Source organism: Hyperoodon ampullatus (genome assembly GCF_949752795.1).
Source record: "Hyperoodon ampullatus genome assembly, chromosome: X".
Taxonomy (NCBI): domain Eukaryota; kingdom Metazoa; phylum Chordata; class Mammalia; order Artiodactyla; family Ziphiidae; genus Hyperoodon; species Hyperoodon ampullatus.
Window position 1 is genome coordinate 139,332,813 of NC_136913.1, and position 25,230 is coordinate 139,358,042.

Here is a 25,230-nt window from a genome sequence, read left to right on the forward strand (position 1 = left end):
ACTATCATCACAATAATCCATGAAATTTTTCAGACAGATGCTCCATGCCCCTGTCATCACAATGCTCCATGCACTTGTCATCACAATGCTCCATGACCCCTGTCATCACAATGCTCCGTGACTCCAGTCATCACAATGCTTTAAGATTTTGTCACCACAATGGTCCGTGCCCTCATCATCACATGTCTCTGTGATCTTTGTCACCACAATGCTCCATGAAATTTTCATCACAGTGCTCTGTGACCCTTTGCATCAAAATGCTCCATGCCATTGTCATCACAGTGCTTCATGAATTCTCTCAGCACATTGCTCCATGCCCTTGTCATCACAAAGCTCCATGACGCTTGTCATCACAATGCTCAATGCCCTTCTCATCACAATGCTCCATGACCTTGTCAATACAATCCTCCATGGCCCATGTATCACAGTGTTCCGTGTCCTTGTCATCACAATGCTCCATGCCCACTCTCATCACAATAATCCATGAAAATTTTCAGACAAATGCTCCATGCCCTTGTCATCACAAAGCTCTATGACGCATGTCATCAGAATGCTCCATGGCCTTCTCATTCACAATGCTCCATGCCCTTGTCATCACAGTGCTCCCCAAACTTGTCATCTCAATTCTCCATAAACATTGTCATCACAATGTTCCATGCCCTTGTCAGCACAGTGCTCCATGAACCTTGTCATCACAATGCTCCAAGTCCTTGTCATCACAATGCTCCATTACATTTGTCATCACAAACCTCCATGACAATTGGCATCACAATGCTCCATGGCATTGTCATCACAATGGTCCATGACTTATGTCTTCACAATGCTCCCAGACACCTGTCTTCACAATACTGCATGACCTTGTCATCACAATGCTCCATGCCCTTGTCATCACAATGTGCCATTCCCACTGTCATCGCAATAATGCATGAATCTTGTAAGACCAATGTTCCATGCCCCTGTCATCACAATGCTCCTTGCTCTTGTCATCACAATGCTCCATGAGCCGTCATCACAATGCTCCGTGACTCCTGTCATCACAATGCTTCATGACCTTTCTCATCACAATGGTCCATGCCCTCGTCATCACAAGTCTCTGTGACTTTTGTCACCACAATGCTCCATGAACTTTTCATCACAATTCTCTGTGACCCTTGTCATCACAATGCTCTATGCGTTTCTCAGCACAATGCTCCATGACTCTTGTCATCACAATGCTCCATGTGCTTGTCATTACAATGCTCCACATCCTTGTCATCACAATGCTGCATAAACTTTGTCATCACAGTTCTCCATGCACTTCTCATCAAAATGCTCTCTCACCACTGATATCACCATGTTCCATCACTAGTCATCCCAATACTCCATCACCCCTGTCATCACAATGTTGCATGACAACTGTCAGAAAAATGCTACATGCACTTATCATCACAATGTTACATGCTCTTGTCATCACAATTCCCCATGCACTTGTCATCGCAATGCTCCCTGACACCTGTCATAGCAAGCTCCATGTGCTTTTCATCACAGTGATTCACAACCTTGTCATCTAAATTCTCAATGGCCCTTGTCATCACAATGCTCCATGCCCTTGTCATTTCAATGCTCCATGACCATTGTCATCACAATGCTCCAAGCCCTTGTCATCACAATGCTCCAAGACACCTGTAATCACAATGCTCCATGCCCTTGTCATCAGAAAGCTCCATGACGCATGTCATCAGAATGCTTCATGGCTTTCCCATCACAATGCTCCATGCACTTGTCATTACAATGCTCCAAGACACCTGTAATCACAATGCTCCATGCCCCTTTTCATCTCAATGCTCCGTGAACCCTGTCATCACAATGCACCATGCACATCATCATACTGCTTCAAGCTATTGTCATCACAATGAAATCAAAATGCTCCATGACCTCTGTCATCACAATGCTCCAAACCGTTGTGATCACAATGTTCATAAAACTTGTCATCACAACGCCCCATGACTCCCGTCATCACAATTATCCATGGTCTTCTCATCACAATGCTCCATGACCTTTGTCATCACAATGCTCAATACACTTGTCATCACAATGCTCCCTGACACTTGTCATCAGTATGCTCCTTGAACCTTGTCATGACAAGGCTCCATGCCTTTTTCATCACAATGATCCATGCACTTTTCATCACAATGCTCCATGCCAATGTCATCACAATACTCCACAAGCTTATCATCAGAATGCTCCATGAACCTTGCCATCACAGTGCTCCATGACCCCTGTCATCACATTGTTCCATGACCCATGTCAACACAATGCTCCATGACACCGGTTTTCAGAATGCTCCATGACCCTTGTCATTACAGGGCTCCATGATGCTCGTCATCACAGTTATTCATGGTCTTCTCATCACAGTGCTCCACGGCCTTGCCATCACAATGCTCCATTGCCTGGTAATAACAATGCTCCATGTCCCTTGTCATCAAAATTCTCCATGTCCTTGTCATCACAATGCTCCATGACATTTCTCATCACAATGTTACATGCTCTTCTCATCACAATTCTCCATGAACTTGTCTTCGCAATGCCCCATGACCCCTGTCATAGCAAGCTCCATGCCTTTGTCATCAAAATGCTTCAAAACCTTGTCATAAAAATTCTCAATGTCCGTTGGCATCACAATGCTCCCTGCCCTTGTCATCACAATGTTCCATGACCCTTGTTATCACAATGCTCCAAGCCGTTGTCATCACAATGCTCCATTACCTTTGTCATCACAATCCTCCATTACACTTGGCATCACAATGCTCCATGCCATTGTCATCTCAATGGACCATGACATATGTCATCACAATGCTCCCTGTCACCTGTCTTCAGAGTATTCCATGACCTTGTCATCACAATGCTCCATGCCCTTGTCATCACAATGTGCCATGCCCACAGTCATCACAATAATCCATCAAACTTGTCAGTCCAATGTTCCATGCCACTGTCATCACAATGCTATATGCCCTTGTCATCACAAAGCTGCATGACGCATGTCATCGGAATGCTCCATTGCATTCTCATCACAATCGTCCATGCCCTTGTCATCACAATGCTCCTAGACCACTTTAATCACAATGCTCCATGCCCCTTTTCATCTCAATGCTCCATGAACCCTGTCATCACAATGCTCCAAACCCTTGTGATCACAATGTTCCATAACACTTGTCATCACAACGCCACATGACACTCGTCATCACAATTATCCATGGTTTTCTCATCACGAAGCTCCATGACCTTTGTCATCACAATGCTCAATACACTTGTCATCACAATTCTCCTTGATACTTGTCGTCACTATGCTCCTTGAACCCTGTCATGACAAGGCTCCATGCATTTTCCGTCATAATGATCCATGCCCTTTTCATCACCATGCTCCAAGACCCTTGAAATCACAATGCTGCATGCACTTGTCATCACAAAGCTCCATGAAGCATGTCATCAGAATGCTCCATGGCCTTCTCATCACAATGCTCCATGATGCCTGTCATCACAATGCTCCATGACCATTGTTATCACAATGCTCAATACACTTGTCATCACAATGCTCCCTGACACTTGACGTCAGAATGCTCCTTGATCCCTGTCATGAAAAGGTTCCACGTCTTTTTCATGACAATGCTCCATGCCTTTTTCATCACAATGCTCCATGCCATTGTCATCACAATACTCCACAAGCTTGTCATCAGAATGCTCCATGACCCTTGTCATCACAATGATCCATGACACCAATCATCACAATTCTCCATGCCCCGTATCACTATAGTGCTCTATGACACTCGTCAACAAAATGTTCCATGGTCTTGCGATCACAATACTCCACGGTCTTGCCATCACAATGCTCCATGCCCTGGACATCACAATGCTCCCTGTCCCTTGTCATCACAATGCTCCATGACACTTCTCATCACCATGATACATGCTCTTGTCATCACAATCCTCCATGACACATGGCATCACAATGCTCCATGCCATTGTCATCAAAATGGACCATGACATATGTCATTACAATGCTCCCTGACACCTGTCTTCACAATACTCCATGCCCTTGTCATCACAATGCTCCATGCCCTTGTCTTCACAATGCGCCATGCCATCACTCATCACAATAATCCTTGAAAGTTGTCAGACCAGTTCTCCATGCACCTATCATCACAATGCTCCATGCCTTTGTCATCACAATGCACCATGAACCCTGTCATCACAATGCTCCATGACTCCAGTCATCACACTGCTTCATGACCTTTGTCATCACAATGGTCCATGCCCTCGTCATCACACGTCTCTGTGACCTTTGTCACCACAATGCTCCATGAACTTTTCATCACAATGCTCCGTGACCCTTGTCATCATAATGCTCCATGCCTTTGTCAGCACAATGCTCCATGACTCATGTCATCACAATGAGCCATCCGCTTGTCATCACAATGCTCCACAAACTTGTCATCACAATGCTCCTTAAAACTTGTCATCACAATGCTCCATGCACTTCTCATCAAAATGCTCTCTCACCACTGATATCACAATGTTCCATCACTAGTCATCACAATACTCCCTCACCCCTGTCATCACAATGTTCCATGAACTCTGTCATCAAAATGATCCATGCCCTTGTCATCACAATGCTCCGTGATGCATGTCATCAGAATGCTACATGCCCTTGCCATCACAATGCTCCATTACCCCTGTCATCACAATGCTCCATGACACTTGTCATCACAATGATCCATGCGCTTGTCATCCCAATGCTCCATGACCCCTGTAATCAGAATAGTCTGTGACGCTTGTCATCCCAGTGCTCCATGACCCTTGACATCACAATGCTCCATGCCATTGTCATCACAATGCTCTATGAACCCTCTCATCACATTGCTCCATGCACTTGTCATCACAAAGCTCCCTGACGCTTGTCATCACAATGCTCAATGCCCTTCTCATCACAATAATCCATGAAACTTTTCACACCAATGCTCCATGCCCTTGTCATCGAAAGGCTCCATTACCCGTGTCATAACAATGCTCCATGACCTCTGCCATCACAATGATCCACAGCCTCATCATCACAAGGCTCCATGACCCTTGTCATCACAATTCTCCAAGACCCGTGTAATCTCAATGCTCCATGCCCTTGTCATCACAAAGCTCCATGACTTATGTCATCAGAATGCTCCATGGCCTTCTCATCACAATGCTCCATGCCCTTGTCATCACAGTGCTCCAAGACCCCTGTAATCACAATTCTCCATGCCACTTTTCATCTCAATGCTCCATGAACACTGTCATCACCATGCACCATGCCAATCATCATAATGCTTCATGCTATTGTCATAACAATGAAATCAAAATGTTCCATGACCTCTGTCATCACAATCCTCCAAACCCTTGTGATCACAATGTTCCATAACACTTGTCATCACATTTCCCCATGACGCTCCTCATCACAAATGTCCATGGTCTTCTCATCACAATGCTCCATGACATTTGTCATCACAATGCTAAATACACTTGTCATCTCAATGCTTCCTGACACTTGTCGTCAGTATCCTCCTTGAACCCTGTCATGACAAGGCTCCATGCATTTTTCATCACAATGATCCATGCGATTTTCATCACAATGCTCCAAGACCACTGTAATCACAATGCTCCATGCCCTTGTCATCACAAAGCTCCATGACCCATATCATCAGAATGCTCCATGGCCTTCTAATCACCATGCTCCATGCCCTTGTCATCACAATGCTCCCAGACACTTGTCTTCAGAATGCTCCTTGAACCCTGTCATGAAAAGGGTCCATGCCTTTTCCATCACAATGCTCCCTGCTTTTTTCATCACTATGCTCCATGCCATTGTCATCACAAAACTCCACAAGCTTGTCATCAGAATGCTCCATGACACATGTCATCACAATGCTCCATGACCCGTGTCATCACAATGCTCCATGACACCTGTCATCACAATGCTCCATGCCCCTTGTCATTACAGTGCTCCATGACACTCGTCATAACAATTATCCATGGTCTTCTCAGCACAGTGCTCCACGGTCTTGCCATCACAATGCTCCCTGCCCTGGTCATCACAATTCAACTTGTCCCTTGTCATCACAATTCTCCACGTCCTTGTCATCACAATACTCCATGACACTTCTCATCACAATGTTTCATGCTCTTGTCATCACAATTCTCCATGCACTTTTCATCTCAATGCTCCATGTCCCCTGTTATAGCAAGCTCCGTGTGCTTGTCATCACAATGCTTCACGACGTTGGCATCAAAATTCTCAATGGCCCGAGTCATCACAATGCTCCATGGCCTTGTCATCACAATGCTCCATGACCCTTTTCATCACAATTCCCGAAGCAGTTGTCATCACGACGCTCCATTACATTTGTCATCACAATCCGCCATGACACTTGGCATCACAATGCTCCATTACATTTGTTATCACAGTACTCCATGACACATAGCATCACAATGCTCCACGCCATTGTCATCACAATGCACCATGACATATGTCATCACAATGCTCCCTGACACCTCTCTTAACAATACTACATGACCTTGTCATAACAATGTTCCATTCCCTTGTCATCACATTGTGCCATGCCCACCCTCATAGCAATAATCCATGAAACTTGTCAGACCAATTCTCCATGGCCCTGTCATCACAATGCTCCATGCCCTTGTAATCACAATGCTCCATGACCCCTCACATCATAATGCTCCGTGAATCCAGTCATCACAATGCTTTATGACGTTTGTCATCACAATGGTCCATTCCCTCGTCATGACAATGCTCTGTAACACTTGTCATCACAATGCTCCATGTCTTTGTCAGCACAATGCTCAATACACTTGTCATCACAAAGCTCCATGATGCCTGTCATGACAATACTCCTTGCCCGTGTCATCACAATGCTCCATGAACTTTGTCATCAATATGCTCAATACACTTGTCATCACAATGCTCCCTGACACTTGTCGTCAGAATGCTCCTTGAACCCTGTCATGAAAAGGCTCCATGCCTTTTTCATCACAATGTTCCATGCCCTTTTCATCACAATTCTCCTTGCCATTGTCATCACAGTACTCCACAAGCTTGTCATCAGAATGTTCCATGACCCTTGTCATCACAATGCTCCCTGCCCCTTGTCATTACAGTGCTCCATGACGATCGTCATTACAATTATCCATGGTCTTCTCATCACAATGCTCCACCGTCTTGCCATCACAATGCTCCATGACACTTCTCATCACAATGTTAGATGCTCTTGTCATCACAATTCTCCATGCACTTGTCATCGCAATCCTCCATGACACCTGACATAGCAAGCTCCATGTGCTTTTCATCACAGTGCTTCACAACCTTGTCATCCAAATTCTCAATGGCCCTTGTAATAACAATGCTCCATGCCATTGTCATCACAATGCACCATGACATATGTCATCACAATGCTCCCTGACACCTGTCTTCACAATACTCCATGACCTTGTGATAACAATGTTCCATGCCCTTGTCATCACAATGCGCCATGCCCACTATCATCACAATAATCCATGAATCTTGTCAGACCAATGCTCCATCCCCCTGTCATCACAATGCTCCATGCCCTTGTCATCACAATGCTCGGTGACTCCCGTCATCACAATGCTTCATGACCTTTGTCATCACAATGGTCCATGCCCTCGTCATCACAGGACTCTGTGAACTTTGTCACCATAATGCTCCATGAAGTTTTCATCACAATGCTCTGTGACCCCTGTCAACACAACGCTCCATGCCTTTGTCAGCAGAATGCTCCATGACCCTTTTCATCACAATGCTCCATGCACTTGTCAGCACAATGCTCCATGACCCATGTCATCACAATGTGCCATGCACTTGTCATCACAATGTTCCACAACTTTGTCATCACAATGCTCCATAAACCTTGTCATCACAAAGCTCCATGACCCATGTCATCAGAATGCTCCACGGCCTTCTCATCACAATGCTCCATGCCCTTGTCATCACAATGCTCCAAAAACACTGTATTCACAATGCTCCATACCCTTGTCACCACAAAGCTCCATGACGCATGTCCGCAGAATGCTCCTTGGCCTTCTCATCACAATGCTCCATGCCCTTGTCATCACAATGCTCCAAGACCCCTGTAATCACAATGCTCCATGCCCCTTATCATCAGTATGCTCCATGAGACTTGTCCTCACAAGGCTCCATGGTTTTCTCATCACAATGCTCCAGGAACTTGTCATCACAATGTCTCAGGACCTTCTCAACAAAATTCTCAATGGCCCTTGTCATCATAATGTTCCAAGCCCTAATCATCATAATGCCCCATTATCTTTCTCATCACAATCCTCCATGACACTTGGCATCACAATGCCCCATGCCATTGTCATCGCAATGGACCATGACATATGTCATCACATGCACCCTGATACCTGTCTTCACAATACTCCGTGACCTTGTCATCACAATGCTCCATGCCCTTGTCATCACAATCCGCCATACCCACTGTCATCACAATAATCCATGAAACTTGTCAGACCAATGCTCCATGCCCCTGTCATCACAATGCTCCATGCCCTTGTCATCACAATGCTCCGTGACTCCAGTCATCACAATGCTTCATGACCTTAGTCATCACAATAGTCCATGCCCACGTCATCACAATGCTCTGTGATCCTTGTCATCTCAATGTTCCTTGCCTTTGTCAGCACAATACTCCAGGACCCTTGTCATCACAATGTGCCACATGCTTTTCATCACAATAGTCCACAACCTTGTTATCACAATGCTCCATAAACATTGTCATCACAATGCTCCATGCACTTCTCATCAAAATGCTCTCTCACCACTTATATGACAATGTTCCATCACTAGTCATCAGAATACTCGCTCACCCCTATCATCACAATGTTCCAGGACCCCGTCATCACAATGCTACATGCACTTATCATCACAATGCGACATGACACATGATATCACAATGTGCCAAAACACCTGTCATCAAAATGATCCATGACACTTTTCATCAAATTGCTCTATTACCCTGTAATCACAATGCTCCCTGCCCTTCTCATCACAATGCAGAACGCCCTTGTCATCAAAATGCTCCATGACATTTGTCATCTCAAAGCTCGATGAGCCTTGGCATCACAATGCTCCATGTCATTGTCAACACAATGCTCCATGAACACTCTCATCAGATTGATCCATGCCCTTGTCATCACAAAGCTCCATGACGCTTGTCATCACAATGCTCGATGTCTTTCTCATCACATTGCTCCAAGCCCTTTTCATTACAATCCTCCATGACCAATGTATCACAGTGTTCCATGACCTTGTCATCACAATTCTCCATGCCCACTCTCATCACAATAATCCATGAAACTTTTCTGACCAATGCTCATTGCCCTTCTCATCACAAAGCTCCATGACCCCTGCCATCACAATGCTCTACAACCGTGTCATCCAATGCTCCATGACACTTGTCATCACAATGCTCCAAGACCCTGTAGTCACAATGCTCCATGCCCTTGTCATCACAAAGCACAATGACACATGTCATCAGAATGCTCCATGGCCTTCTCATCACATTGCTCCATGCCCTTGTCATCACAGTGCTCCAAGACCCCTGTAATCACAATGCTCCATGCCCCTTTTCATCTCAATGCTCCATGAACCCTGTCATCACAATGCATCATGCCCATCGTCATAATTCGGCACGCCATTGTCATAAAAATGCACCATGACATATGTCATCACAATGCTCCCTGACACCTGTCTTCACAATACTCCATGACCTTCTCACCACAATGTTCCATGCCCTTGTCATCACAATGTGCCATGCCCACTGTCATCAGAATAATCCATGAAACTTGTCAGACAAATGTTCCATGCCACTGTCATCACAATGCTCCATGCCCATGTCATCACAATGCTCCATTACCCATGTCATCAAAATGCTCCTTGCCTCCAGTCATCACAGTGCTTCATGACTTTTGTCATCACAATGCTCCATGCCCACTGTCATCACAATAATCCATGAAACTTGTCAGACCAATTGTCCATGCCCCCGTCAAACAAGGCTCTGTGATCTTTGTCAGCACAATGCTCCATGAATATTTCATCACAATGCTCTGTGTCCCTTGTCATCACCATGCTCCATGACTTTGTCAGGACAATGCTCCATGAAACTTGTCATAAAAATGCTCCATGCGCTTGTCAGCACAATGCTCCATGATCCTGCCATCACAATGCTCCGTGACTCCAGTCATCACAGAGCTTCATGACCTTTGTCAACACAGTGGTCCATGCCCTCTTCACACAAGGCTCTGTGACCTTTGTCATCACAATGCTCCATGCCCACTGTCATCACAATAATCCATGAAACTTGTCAGACAAATGTTCCATGCCCCTGTCATTCCATTGCTCCGTGCCCTTGTCATCACAATGCTCCATGACCCCTGACATCACAATATTCCATAACCCCTGTCACAAAATGCTCCATGACCCATTTCATCAAAATGCTTCATGACCCCTGACATCACAATGTTCCATAACGCCTGTCATCAAAATATTCCATGACGCTTTTCATCAAATTGCTCCATGACCCTGTCATCACAATGCTCCCTGCCCTTCTCATCACAATGCACCACACCCTTGTCATTAAAATGCCCAATGACATTTTTCATCACAAAGCTCCATGACCCCTGGCATCACAATGCTCCATGCCATTGTCATCACAATGCTCAGTGAAATCTCTCATCACATTGCTCCATGCCCTTGTCATCACAATGCTCAATTACACCTGTGATAACAATGCTCCATGACCCCTGACATCACAATGTTCCACGGCCTTGTCATCACAAGGCTCCATGACCCTTGTCATCACAATGATCCAAGAGCTCTGTAATCACAATTCTCCATGCCCCTTTACATCTCAATTCTCCATCAACCCTGTCATCACAATGCACGATGCCCATCATCATAATGATTCATGCTATTGTCATCACTATGAAATCAAAATGCTCCATGTCCTCTGTCATCACAAAGCTGCAAACCCTTCTGATCACAATGTCCATGACACTTGTCATCACAATGCCCCATGACGCTCATCATCACAATTATGCAAGGTCTTCTCATCACAATGCTCCATGACCTTTGTCAACACAATGCTCAATACACTTGTCATCACAATGCTCCCTGACACTTGTCATCACTATGCTCCTTGAACACTGTCATGACAAGGCTCCCTGCATTTTTCATCACAATGATGCATTCCCTTTTCTTCACAATGCTCCAAAACCCCTGTTATCACAATGCTCCATGACTCCAGTCATCACAATGCTTCATGACCTTTGGCATCAAAATGGTCCATGCCCTCGTCATCACAGGGCTCTGTGACATTTGTCACCACAATGCTCCATGAACTTTTCATTCACAATGCTCTGTGACCCTTGCCGTCACAATGCTGCATGCCTTTGTCAGCAGAGTGCTCCATGACCCTTGTTATCACAATGCTCCATGCGCTTGTTATCAAAATTTTCCACAAACTTGTCATCAGAATGCTCCATAAAACTTGTCATCACAATGCTCCATGTTCTTCTCATCAAAATGCTCTCTCACCACTGATATCAAAATGTTCCATCACTAGTCATCAGAATACTCCCTCACCCCTGTCATGACACTGTTCCACGGCCTTGTCATCACAAGGCTTCATGACGCTTATCATCACAATGCTCCAAGACCCCTGTAATCACAATGCTCCATGCTATTGTCATCACAAAGCTCCATGACGCATGTCATCAATCTGCTCCATGGCCTTCTCATCACAATGCTCCATGCCCTTGTCATCACAATGCTCCAAGACAACTTTAATCAAAATGCTCCATGCCACTTTTCATCTCAATGCTCCATGAACTCTGTAATCACAATGAACCATGCCCATCATCATGGAGACTTATCAATACATAGGTTTTAAGATTCTTACTAGTCAGATATATTCCTCTGGGCGAAATATGGGGTTTTGAGTCCATTTCACTGAGGAAAGTGTAGGTCTTGTCTATTCAGTATTTGGGTTTTGGAACGGTAACTGTACTAATATGAAAAACTGGTTTTATGCATCACCCCACCTCTCCTTCCCCGTTAAGCAGGCATAAGAGTGTTTTCTAAATGTGAGACTCTGTTCTCTTTCCTAACTCAGTTCATGTGTAGCCATGTTTACAGGACCTTCATAAGTGATATCTTATGATAAGTTTCTTTTTCTCTGTGACTTATTTCACTTAGAATCATCGTACCTGAATCCACTCATTTTGGTGCTACTGGCCTTATAACATTGATTTCATGGCTGAGGGATATTCCATCGTACGTAAGTACCACAATTTCTTGAACCATTTTTGTCTTTCCTAGGATATTTAAGGGGTACCCAATTTGAGGTTCTTGTAAGCAGTGCACACTAAATTTTGAGGTGGCTCTCTCTTATTGATTTTCAGTATTCCCAAGGTATATTCCCTAGACTGGAAGTGCCCATGGCTCTGTTGTTCTGTTTTTTCCTTGCTTTAGGGAACACAATGCACTCCTCCAGAGTGGCATTTGGCAATTTACATCCTGCCCATCAGCATAACTAGGCTCCCTGTTCTCCAGGGACTGTCTTGCCTTTCTGGTTTTTACACATTTTGCGGATGTCCCTTTTGACCGGTGGGAAGTGATACTTCATTGTAGTTCAGATTTGCGTTGCCCGCTTGCTTGCTTGGCCAAAAGGGACGTATGCGTTTTATCCTTAATATATTCAGGAGAAAACACATACGCCCTTTCTGGCCAAGTGCATCATTGTCGAAGTTGTGCCACTCTTCCTGTGCTTTAAAGGTGATTGCAATGTACCTCTTGAAATATGTTTCCTGCTATTCTGGCTCGCTTTCAAGTCCACCTCATTTCATTCCCTCAACAGATTTTTGGACGATTGTTGTCCTTTACTTCTCTGACAGTTTGTGCATTGCTGTGCCCCGAAGCTCCATTTTTCAACTCGTTTTTTGTGAGTTGACCGCAAGTCCAAATTTTGGTTCAACACCTATACTGGTTCCCGGCGGGTGGCTGTGACTTTGGTTAATTCTTCTTCCTTCCGGGAAATTAGAGTGACATGTGCCCGTCCAAATGCCTAACAGCTACTCTCTCATTGGTTCTCCCTCTTCCCTTTAATCCTCTGCCAAATTGGCAACGTGTGAGACCCAGGAGGTTAAAGGGGCTGTCTTTCCAAGTTGGGAGATTGGTAGTAAATCTGTTGGAAAGTCAAACCGGAGCACCAGGAGAGGGCTTATTAGTTGAGTTTTAGAAATCTTTCATATTTACAGTGTGTCCATTCTCTACGGTTCCCGTACATGTTATTGCTGTAATAATATTCCCTTCAACCTGGAGAATTGGGACGCTTTGAATGTGGGCCACTCGTTATTACTTTAAAGGGTCTGCATTTGCTCACCGAATCTCACCAATCGTCTCAGTTCCAAGTGTCCAGCCTTTTGCCAAATCCAGCTGTCGTTGTACATAGGGTCATTCCAGGTTTCATCAGAGCCCCTGAAGGAATTGTAAACAATTTCCCTGTTTTTTTGTTTTGTTTTTGAAATTCCATTTTATAGTGGGTTTGAAATGATTCTCACTGCCATGTTTATGCCAGTCTAGACAAACTTGATTACCTTACGGAGACATATCTAATACATAGGTTTTAAGATTCTTACCAGTCAGATATATTCCTCTGCGGGAAATATGGCATTTTGAGTCCCTTTCACTGAGGAAAGTGTAGGTATTTTCTATTCCGTAGTTGGTTATTGGAACGGTACCTGTACTAATATCAAACTCTGGTTTTATGCATCACCCTACCTCTCCTTCCCCGTTAAGCAGGCATAAGTGTGTTTTCTACATGTGAGACTCTGTTCTCTTTCCTAACTAAGTTCATGTGTAGCCATGTTTACAGGACCTTCATAAGTGATATCTTATGATAAGTTTCTTTTTCTCTGTAACTTATTTCACTTAGAATCATCGTACCTGAATCCACTCATTTTGCTGCTACTGGCCTTATGACATTGATTTCATGGCTGACTGATATTCCATCGTATGTAAGTAACACAAATTCTTGAACCATTTTTGTCTTTCCAGGGATATTTACGGTGTACCCAAGTTGAGGTTCTTGTAAGCAGTGCAGCCCTAAATTTTGCGGTGGCTGTGTCTTATTGATTTTCAGTTTTCCCAAGGTATACTCCCTAGACTGGTAGTGCCCTTGGCTCTGTAGCTCTGTTGTTTCCTTGTTTTAGGGAACACAGTGCACTCCTCCAGAGAGGCAGTTGGCAATTTACATCCTGTCCATCAGCATAACTAGGCTCCCTGTTCTCCAGGGCCTATCTTGCCTTTCTGGATTTTACACCTTTTGCGGATGTCCCTTTTGACCAGTGGGAAGTGATACTTCATTGTAGTGCAGATTTGCATTTCCCGCTTGCTTGCTTGGCCAAAAAGCGCTTATGTGTTTTCTCCTGGATATATTCAGGAGAAAAGGCATAAGCCATTTTTGGCCAAGTGCATCATTGTCGAAGTTGTGCCCCTATTCCTGTGCTTTAAAGGCGATTCCAATGTACCTCTTGAAATCTGTTTCCTGCAATTCTGGCTCGCATTCAAGTCCGCCTCGTTGCATTCCCTCAACAGATTTTCGGACGATTGTTGTCCTTTACTACTTTGCCAGTTTGTGCATTGCTGTGCCCCTGAGCTCCATTGTTCAACTCGTTTTTTTGTGAGCTTACCGCAAGACCAAAATTTTGGTTCAGGACCTATACTGGTTCCAGGCGGGAGTCTGAGACTTTGGTTAATTCTTCTTCCTGCCGGGAAATTAGAATGACATGTGCCCGTCCAAATGCCTAACACCTACTCTCTCATGGGTTCTCCCTCTTCCCTTTCATCCTCTACAAAATCGGCCACCTGTGAGATCCAGGAGGTTAAAGGGGCTGTCTCTCCAAGTTGGGAGATTGATAGTAAAGCAGTTCGAAAGTCAAACCGGACCACCAGGAGAGGGATTATTAGTTGAGCTTTAGAAACCTTTCGTATTCACAGTGTGTCCATTCTCTATGTTTTCCATACATGTTATAGATGTAGTAATATTCCCTTCAACCTGGGGAGTTGGGGACCTTGGAATGTGTGCCACGTGTTATTGCTTTAAAGGGTCTGCATTTGCTCACCGAATCTCACCAGTCCTCTCAGTACCAAGTGTCCAGCCTTATGCCACATCCAGCTGTCATTGTAGATAGTGTCATTCCAGGTTTCATCAGAGCCCCTGAAGGAATTGTAAAAAATTTCCCTGTTTTGTTGTTTTGTTTTCCAAATACCTTTTTAGAGTGGGTTTGAACTGATTCTCACTGCCATGTTTATGCCAGTCTAGACAAACTTGATTCCCTTACGGAGACATATCAATACATAGGTTTTAAGATTCTTATCAGTCAGATATATTCCTCTCCGGGCAATATGGGGTTTTGAGTCCCTTTCAATGAGGAAAGTGTATGTCTTGTCTATTCCGTATTTGGTTTTTGAACGGTACCTGTACTAATATCAAACTCTGGTTTTATGCATCACCCCACCTCTCCTTCCCCCTTAAGCAGGCATAAGACTCTTTTCTAAATGTTAGACTCTGTTCTCTTTCCTAACTCAGTTCATATGTAGCCATGTTTACAGGACCTTCATAAGTGATATCTTATGATAAGTTTCTTTTTCTCTGTGACTTATTTCACTTAGAATCATCGTACCAGAATACACTCATATTGCTGCTACTGGCCTTATGACATTGATTTCATGGCTGACTGATATTCCATCGTACGTATTTAACACAATTTCTTGAACCATTTTTGTCTTTTCTGGGATATTTCAGGTGTACCCAAGTTGAGGTTCTTGTAAGCAGTGCAGCCCTAAATTTTGTGGTGGCTCTGTCTTATTGATTTTCAGTTTTCCCAAGGTATATTCCCTAGACTGGAAGTGCCCTTGGCTCTGTTGCTCTGTTGTTTCCTTGTTTTAGGGAACACAATGCACTCCTCCAGAGAGGCAGTTGGCAATTTACATCCTGCCCATCAGCATAACTAGGCTCCCTGTTCTCCAGGGCCTGCATTGCCTTTCTGGTTTTACACATTTTGCGGATGTCCCTTTTGACCGGTGGGAAGTGATACTTCATTGTAGTTCAGATTTGCATTGCCCGCATGCTTGCTTGGCCAAAAAGAACGTATGCGTTTTCTCCTGAATATATTCAGGAGAAAAAACATATGGCATTTCTGGCCAAGTGCATCATTGTTGAAGTTGTGCCCCTCTTCTTGTGCTTTAAAGGTGATTCCAATGTACCTCTTGAAATCTGTTTCCTGCTATTCTGGCTCGCTTTGAATTCCGCCTCGTTGCCTTCCCTCAAATGATTTATGGACGATTGTTGTCCTTTATTTCTCTTACAGTTTGTGCATTGTTGTGACCCCATGATCCATTTTTCAACTCGTTTTTTGTGAGCTGACCGAAAGTCCAAAATTTTGGTTCAGGATCTATACTGGTTCCCGGAACGTGGCTGAGACTTTGGTTAATTATTCTTTCTTCCGGGAAATTAGAATGACATGTGCCCGTCCAAATGCCTAACAGCTACTCTCTCATGGGTTCTCCCTCTTCCCTTTCATCCTCTACACAATTGTCCACCTGTGAGAACCAGGAGGCTAAAGGGGCTGTCTCTCCAAGTTGGGAGATTGATAGTAAAGCAGTTGGAATGTCAAACCGGAGCACCAGGAGAGGGATTATTAGTTGAGTTTTAGAAACCTTTCGTATTCACAATGTGTCCATTCTCTAGGTTTTCCGTACATGTTATAGATGTAGTAATATTCCCTTCAACTTGGAGAGTTGGGAACCTTGGAATGTGTGCCACGTGTTATTGCTTTAAAGGTTATGCATTTGCTCACCGAATCTCACCAATCCTCGCAGTACCAAATGTCCAGCCTTATGACACATCCAGCTGTCGTTGTAGATAGGGTCATTCCAGGTTTCATCAGAGCCCCTGAAGGAACTGTAAATAATTTCCCAGTTTTTTCGTTTTGTTTTTGAAATTCCTTTTTATAGTGGGTTTGAACTGATTCTCACTGCCATGTTTATGCCAGTCTAGACAAACTTGATTCCCTTACGGAGACATATCAATACATAGGTTTTAAGATTCTTATCAGTCAGATATATTCCTCTGAGGGAAATATGGGGTTTTGAGTCCCTTTCACTGAGGCAAGTGTAGGTCTTGTCTATTCCGTATTTGGTTTTTGGAACGGTACCTGTACTAATATCAAACTCTGGTTTTATGCATCACCGCACCTCTCCTTCCACCTTAAGCCGGCATAAGACTTTTTTCTAAATGTTAGACTCTGTTCTCTTTCCTAACTCAGTTTATGTGTAGCCATGTTTACAGGACCTTCATAAGTGATATCTTATGATAAGTTTCTTTTTCTCTGTGACTTATTTCACTTAGAATCATCGTACCTGAATACACTCATTTTGAAGCTACTGGCCTTATGACATTGATTACATGGCTGACTTATATTCCATCGTACGTAAGTAACACAATTTCTTGAACCATTTTTGTCTTTCCTGGGATATTTAAGGTGTACGCAAGTTGACGTTCTTGTAAGCAGTGCAGCCCTGAATTTTGCGGTGGCACTGTCTTATTGATTTTCAGTTTTCCAAAGGTATATTCCCTAGACTGGAAGTGCCCTTGGCTCTGTTGCTCTGTTGTTTCCTACTTTTACGGAACACAATGCACTCCTCCAGAGAGGCAGTTGGCAATTTACATGCTGCCCATCATCATAACTAGGCTCCCTGTTCTCCAGGGCCTGTCTTGCCTTTCTGGTTTTTACACATTTTGCGGATAACCCTTTTGACCGGTGGGAAGTGATACTTCGTTGTAGTGCAGATTTGCATTGCCCGCTTGCTTGCTTGGCCAAAAAGGGCGTACACGTTTTCTCCTTAATATATTCAGTAGAAAACACATACACTCTTGCTGGCCAAGTGCATCATTGTCGAAGTTGTGCCCCTGTTCCTGTGCTTTAAAGGCGATTCCAATGTACCTCTTGAAATCTGTTTCCTGCTATTCTGGCTCACTTTCAAGTCCGCCTCGTTGCCTTCCCTCAAAAGATTTTCGGACGATTGTTGTCCTTTATTACTCTGCCAGTTCGTGCATTGTTGTGCCCCTGAGCTCCATTTTTCAACTCGTTTTTTGTGAGCTGACCGCAATCCAAAATTTTGGTTCAGGACCTATACTGGTTCCCGGCGGGTGGCTGAGACTTTGGTTAATTCTTCTTCCTTCCAGGAAATTAGAGTGACATGTTCCCGTCCAAATGCCTAACAGCTACTCTCTCATTGTATCTCCCTCTTCCCTTTCATTCTCTACCAAATTGGCCACCTGTGCGAACCAGGAGGTTAAATGGGCTGTCTCTCAAACTTGGGAGATTGATAGTAAAGCAGTTGGAAAGTCAAACCGGATCACCAGGAGAGGGATTATTAGTTGAGTTTTAGAAAACTTACGTTTTCACAGTGTGTCCATTCTCTAGGTTTCCCGTACATGTTATAGCTGTAATAATATTCCCTTCATCCTATAGAGTTGGGACCCTTGGAATGTGTACCACGAATTATTGCTTTAAAGGGTCTGCATTTGCTCACCGAATCTCACCAATCCTCTCAGTCTCAAGTGTCCAGCCTTATGCCACATCCAGCTGTCGTTTTACATAGGGTCATTCCAGGTTTCATCAGAGCCCCTGAAGGAATTGTAAAGAATTTCCCTGTTTTTTTGTTTTCTTTTTGAAATTCGTTTTTATAGGGGGTTTTAGCTGATTCTCACTGCCATGTTTATGCCAGTCTAGACACACTTGATTCCCTTACGGTGACATATCAATACATAGATTTTAAGATTCTTATAAGTCAGATATATTCCTCTGCGGGAAATATGGCGTTTTGAGTCCCTTTCACTGAGGAAAGTGTAGGTCTTTTCTATTCCGTATTTGGTTTTTGGAACGGTACCTGTACTAATATCAAACTCTGGTTTTATGCATCAACCCACCTCTCCTTCCCCCTTAAGCACGCACAAGAGTGTTTTCTAAATGTGAGGCTCTGTTCTCTTTCCTAACTCAGTTCATGTGTAGCCATGTTTAGAGGACCTTCATAAGTGATATCTTATGATAAATTTATTTTTCTCTGTGACTTATTTCACTTAGAATCATCGTACCTGAATCGACTCATTTTGATGCTACTGGCCTTATGACATTGATTTCATGGCTGAGGGATATTACATCGTATGTAAATACAACAATTTTTGACCCATTTTTGTCTTTCCTTAGATATTTAAGGTGTACCCAAGTTGAGGTTCTTGTAATCATTGCAGCCCTAAATTTTGGGGTGGCTCTATCTTATTGATTTTCAATTTTCCCAAGGTATATTCCCTAGACTGGAAGTGCCCTTGGCTCTGTAGCTCTGTTGTTTCCTTGTTTTAGGGAACACAATGCACTCCTCCAGAGAGGCAGTTGGCAATTTATATCCTGCCCATCAGCATATCTAGGCTCCCTGTTCTCCATTGCCTGTCTTGCCTTTCTGGCTTTTACACATTTTGCGGATGTCCCTTTTGACCGCTGGGAAATGATACTTCATTGTAGTTGAGATTTGCATTGCTGGCTTGCTTGCTTGGCCATAAAGGACGTATGCGTTTCCTCCTGATTATATTCAGGAAGAAACGTATACGCACTTTGTGGCCAAGTGCATCATTTTCGAAGTTGTGCCCCTCTTCCTGTGCTTTAAAGGCGATTCCAATGTACCTCTTGAAATCTGTTTCCTGCTATTCTGGCTCGCTTTGAAGTCTGCCTCGTTGCCTTCCCTCAACAGATATTGGGACGATTGTTTTCCTTTATTACTCTTCCAGTTTGTGAATTGCTGTGCCCCTGAGCTCCATTTTTCAACTCGTTTTTTGTGAGCTGACCGCAAGTCCAAAATTTTGGTTCAGCACCGATACTGGTTCCTGGCGGGTGGCTGAGACTTTGTTTAATTCTTCTTCCTGCCGGGAAATTAGAGTGACATGTGCCCGTCCAAATGCCTAACAGCTACTCTCTCATTGGTTCTTCCTCTTCCATTTCATCCTCTGCCAAATTGGCAACCTGTTCGAACCAGGAGGTTAAAGGGGCTGTCTCTCCAAGTTGGGAGATTGATAGGAAATCAGTTGGAAAGTCAAGCCGGAGCAGCAGGAGAGGGACTATTAGTTGAGTTTTAGAAAACTTTCATATTCACAGTGTGTCCATTCTCTATGTTTCCCGTACATGTTATAGCTGTAGTAATATTCCCTGCAACCTGGAGAGTTGGGACCCTTGGAATGTGTGCCACACATTATTGCTTTAAATGGTCTTCATTTGCTCACCGAATCTCACCAATCCTCTCAGTCCCAAGTGTCCAGCCTTATGCCACATCCAGCTGTCATTGTAGATAGGGTTATTCCAGGTTTCATCAGAGCCCTTGAAGGAATTGTAAAGAATTTCTCTGTTTTATTGTTTTGTTTTTGAAATTCCTTTTTATAGTGTGTTTGAGCTGATTCTCACTGCCATGTTTATGGCAGTCAAGACACACTTCATTCCCTTACGGAGACATATCAATACATAGGTTTTAAGTTTCTTACTAGTCTCATATATACCTCTGCGGGAAATATGGGGTTTTGAGTCCCTTTCACTGAGGAAAGTATAGGTCTTTTCTATTCCATAGTTGGTTTTTGGAACTGTACATGTACTGATATGAAACTCTGGTTTTATGCATCACCCCTCCTCTCCTTCCCCCTTAAGCAGGCATAAGAGTGTTTTCTAAACGTGAGACTCTGTTCTCTTTCCTAACTCAATTCATGTGTAGCCATGTTTACAGGTCCTTCATAAGTGATATCTTATGATAAGTTTCTTTTTCTCTGTGACTTATTTCACTTAGAATCATCGTATCTGAATCCACTCATTTTGCTGCTACTGGCCTTATAACATTGATTTCATGGCTGACGGATATTCCATCGTACGTAAGTAACAAAATTTCTTGAACCATTTTTGTCTTTCTTGGGATATTTCAGGTGTTTCCAAGTTGAGGTTCTTGTAAGCAGTGCAGCCCTAAATTTTGTGATGGCTCTGTCTTATTGATTTTCAATTTTACCAAGGTATATTCCCTAGACTGGAAGTGCCCTTGGCTCTGTAGCTCTGTTGTTTCCTTGTTTTAGGGAACACAATGCACTCCTCCAGAGAGGCAGTTGGCAGTTTACATCGTGCCCACCAGCATAATTAGGCTCCCTTTTCTCCAGGGCCTGTCTTGCCGTTCAGGTTTTTACACATTTGCGGATTTCCCTTTTGACCGGTGGGAAGTTATACTTCATTGTAGTGTAGATTTGCATTGCCAGCTTGCTTGCTTGGCCAAAAAGGGCGTATGCGTTTTCTCCTGAATATATTCAGGAGAAAACACATACGCCCTTTCTGGCCAAGTACATCATTGTCGAAGTTGTGCCCCTCTTCCTGTGCTTTAAATGTGATTCCAATGTACCTCTTGAAATCTGTTTCCTGCTATTCTGGTTTGCTTTGAAGTCTCCCTCGTTGCCTTCCCTCAACAGATTTTTGGACCATTTTTGTCCTTTATTACTCTGACATTTGTGCTTTGTTGTGCCCCTAAGCTCCATTTTTCAACTCGTTTTATGTGTGCTGACCGCAAGTCCAAAATTTTGGTTCAGGACCTATACTGGTTCATTGCGGGTGGCTGAGACTTTGGTTAATTCTTCTTCCTCCCGGGAAATTAGAGTGACATATGCCCGTCCTAATGCCTAACAGCTACTCTCTCATTGGTTATCTCTCTTCCCTTTCATCCTCTGCCAAATTGGCAACCTGTGCGAACCAGGAGGTTAAAGGGTCTGTCTTTCCAAGTTGGGAGATTGATAGTAAAGCAGCTGGAAAGTCAAACCGGAGCACCAGGAGAGGGACTATTATTTGAGTTTTAGAAAACTTTCATATTCACAGTGTGTCCATTTTCTAGGTTTCCCGTACATGTTATAGCTGTAGTAATATTCCCTTCAACCTGGATAGTTTGGAACATTGGAATGTGTGCCACGCGTTATTGCTTTAAAGGGTCTGCATTTGCTCACCGAATCTCACCAATCCTCTCAGTTCCAAGTGTCCAGCCTTATGCCACATCCATCTGTCATTGTAGATAGGGTCATTCCAGGTTTCATCAGAGCCCCTGAAGGAATTGTAAAGAATTACCCTGTTTTTTTGTTTTGTTTTTGAAATTCCTTTTTATAGTGGTTTTGAGCTTATTCTCACTGCCATGTTTATGCCAGTCTACACACACTTGATTACCTTTCAGAAACATATCGATACATAGGTTTTAAGATTCTTACTACTCTGATATATTCCTCTGCGGGGAAAATGGGTGTTCTATCCCGTTCACTGTGGAAGGAGTACGTCTTCTCTATTCTGTATTTTGATTATGGAACGGTACCTGTGCTAATATCAAACTCTGGTTTTGTACATCTCCCCACCTCTCTTTCCCCTTAAGCAGGCATAAGTATGTTTTCTAAATGTGAGACACTGTTCTCTTTCCTAATTCAGTTCATATGTAGGCATGTTTACATTTCCTTCATAAGTGATATCTTATGTCAGAATGCTCCATGGCTCTTGTCATCATAATGCTCTATGATGCTCTTCATCACAATTATCCATGGTCTTCTCATCACAATGCTCCACAGTCTTGCCATCACATTGCTCCATGCCCTGATCATCACAATGCTCCTTTACCTTTGTCATCACAATCGTCCATGAGACGTGTCATCAAAATGCTACATGTTATTGGAATCACAATGGACCATGTCATATGTCATCACAATGCTCCCTGACACCTGTCTTCACTATAGTCCATGACGTTGTCATCACAATGTTCCATGCTCTTTTCATCACAATGCACCATGCCCACTGTCATCACAACAATCCAGGAAATTTGTGAGACCAATGCTCCATGCCCCTGTCATCAAAATGCTCCGTGACTCCATTCATCACAATGTTTCATGATATTTGTCATCACAATGGTCAATGCCCTCGTCATCACAAGGCTCTGTGACCTGTGTAAACACAATGCACCATGAACTTTTCATCACAATGCTCCATGCCTTTCTCAGCACAACACTCAATGACACTTGTCATCACAATGCTCCATGCCTTTGTCAGCACAATGCTCCATGACATTTGTCATCACAATGCTACATGCCCGTGTCAGCACAATGCTCCATGACCCATGTCATCACAGTGTGCCATGCGCTTGTCATCACAGTGCTCCCCAACCTTGTCATCACAATGCTCCATAAAACTTGTCAACACAAAGCTCCATGAATTTCACATCAAAATGCTGTCTCACCACTAATATCAGAATTTTTCAACACTAGTCATCACAATATTCCCTCTCTCCTGTCATCACAATGTTTCACGGCATTGTCATCACAAGGCTCCATGACCCAAGTAATAACAATGTTCCAGGCCAATTTTCATCTCAATGCTCCATGAACCTTGTCATCACAATGAACCATGCCCATCAGCATAATGCTTCACGCTATTGTCATCACAATGAAATCAAAATGCTCCATGACCTCTGTCATCACAATGCTCCAAACCCTTGTGATCACAATGCTCCATAACACTTGTCATCACAACGCCCCATGACGATCGTTATCACAATTATCCATGCACTTCTCATCACAATGTTCCATGACCTTTTTCATCACAATGTTCAATACACTTGTCATCACAATGCTCCCTGACACTTGTCGTCAGTATGCTCCTTGAACCCTGTCATGACAAGGCTCCATGACTTTTTCATCACAATGATCCATGTCCTTTTCTTCACAATGCTCTAAGACCCCTGTGATCACAATGCTGCATGCACCTTTTCATCAGAATGCTCCATGAGACTTCTCATCACAAGGCTCAGTGGGCTTCTCATCACAATGCTCCAGGACTTTCTCATCACAATGCTCCAGGACCTTGTCATCACAATGTTCCATACCCTTGTCAACACAATGCTCCATGACCCCTGCCATCACAAAACTCCATGAACATTTTCAGCCCAATGATCTATGACCTTCTCATCACAATGTTCCATGACCACTGTCATCACAACGCTCCATGGCCACTGACAACACAATGATCCTGGACTCTTTTCATCAAACTGCTCCATGACCCTTGTCATCACAATGATCCATTCCCTTGCCATCCCAATGCTCCATGACACCTGTAATCACAATGCTCCGTGACGCTTTTCATCACAGTGCTCCATTACACTTGTCATCAAAATGCTCCATGCATTTATCAGCAAAATGCTACATGACCTTGTCATCACAATGCTCCATGCACTTGTCATCAAAATACTCTATTCCCATTGTCATCAAAATCCTCCATGAACCTTGGGTTCACATTGCTTCATGCCATGTCATGACAATGCTCCATGCTACTTGAAATGAAAATGATCTATGACCTCTGTCATCACAATGCTCCAAACCCTTGTGATCACAATGTTCCATAACACTTGTCATCACAACGCTCCATGATGCCTGTCATCACAATGCTCCATGACCATTGTCATCACAATGCTCAATACACTTGTCATGACAATGCTCCCTGACACTTGACGTCAGAATGCTCCTTTAAACCTGTCATGAAAAGGTTCCATGCCTTTTTCATCACAATGCACCATGCCCTTTTCATCACAATGCTCCATGCCATTGTCATCACAATACTCCAGAAACTTGTATTCAGAATGCTCCATGACCCTTGTTATCACAATGATCCATGACACTTGTCATCACTATTCTCCATGCCCCGTGTCATTACAGTGCTCGATGACACTCGTCATCAAAATGCTCCATGGTCTTGCCATCACAATGCTCCACGGACATGCCATCACAATGCTCCATGCCCTGGACATCACAATGCTCCATGTCCCTTGTCATCACAATGTTCCATGACACTTCTGATCACCATGATACATGCTCTTCTCATCACAATCCTCCATGACACTTGGCATCACAATGCTCCATTGCCATTGTCATCACAATGGACCATAACATATGCCATCACAATGCTCCCTGACACCTGTCTTCACAATAAGCCATGAACATGTCATAACAATGCTCC